Source organism: Etheostoma spectabile, chromosome 6 (assembly GCF_008692095.1).
Source record: "Etheostoma spectabile isolate EspeVRDwgs_2016 chromosome 6, UIUC_Espe_1.0, whole genome shotgun sequence".
Classification (NCBI taxonomy): domain Eukaryota; kingdom Metazoa; phylum Chordata; class Actinopteri; order Perciformes; family Percidae; genus Etheostoma; species Etheostoma spectabile.
This window is the reverse complement of record NC_045738.1, coordinates 22,364,161-22,365,146: the sequence shown is the minus strand read 5'-3', so window position 1 is coordinate 22,365,146 and position 986 is coordinate 22,364,161.

Here is a 986-nt window from a genome sequence, read left to right as displayed (position 1 = left end):
ACCCCAAATCCCAGAAAAAGTGATTTCTTTCATAATATGGGCACTTTAATAACAGTAGGCTATGCACCAAAACACTTCCAACTCGTTCAAATATCATCTCATCTAAAGTGTCTGCTTGGTACCCTCTGCTGCTGGTATTTCCAATTTCCCTCCAAGTATCTGTCTGGTAGCGATGTACAATCGAAATGATTTCTGCTTAAAAAGGAAATGTCCTTAAAAACTGCCTGTGGTTCTGCATATGATCATGAGTCATCACGAGGCTTCACAGAGGATCTCTGTCGTTACCCCACACACAGACACACTGCCTACACATCCCTTTTTTATTCCCCTCACATGCACATCAACATATAACATCTTCACAAAGTATTCTGTTCAATCAAAATAAAATCGGAGATGGAGTTATATACATACAGTGATCATTTTTTCTAATCAATTCACCCGTTTGATATGATTTATTCATCAATCCTATTTATTCAACCAACGGCTTACACATACTCAGACAAATATACACAACATGATACAACAGCACACACTCATATAACATCTTTGTTACGCAATGTCTGCAAGGGTGACCCCACAATCTCAGAAACGCACCTGAACTGGTTGCCATGGGTACAGTGATAACATTGCCCCTATGTCAACACCGATACAGAAGATGTAGCTATCAATACACGCCAGCACTTGTGGAATGAAGCAATAAATTTACAATACTTCCAACATGATTTCTTTGCCCATTTCACATCAAAAAAGCTAAAAAAGAAGAAAGAAAGAAGAGAAGAAAATGAACTTTTTTGAGAAGAAAAATGAACTGTAAAAAAAAATATACTGTTTAAAATAATTAAATATATACAATAATTAAAATTCTTTTGTCCCTTGGTTATAAAACTAGTAGAAGCTTGCTGATGAGCCTTTTCATCACGATGAATGAACATGCAGCGTTGTCATTTAAGCAGCTGATAGGGAGAGGTGACAGACAGACATGGGGG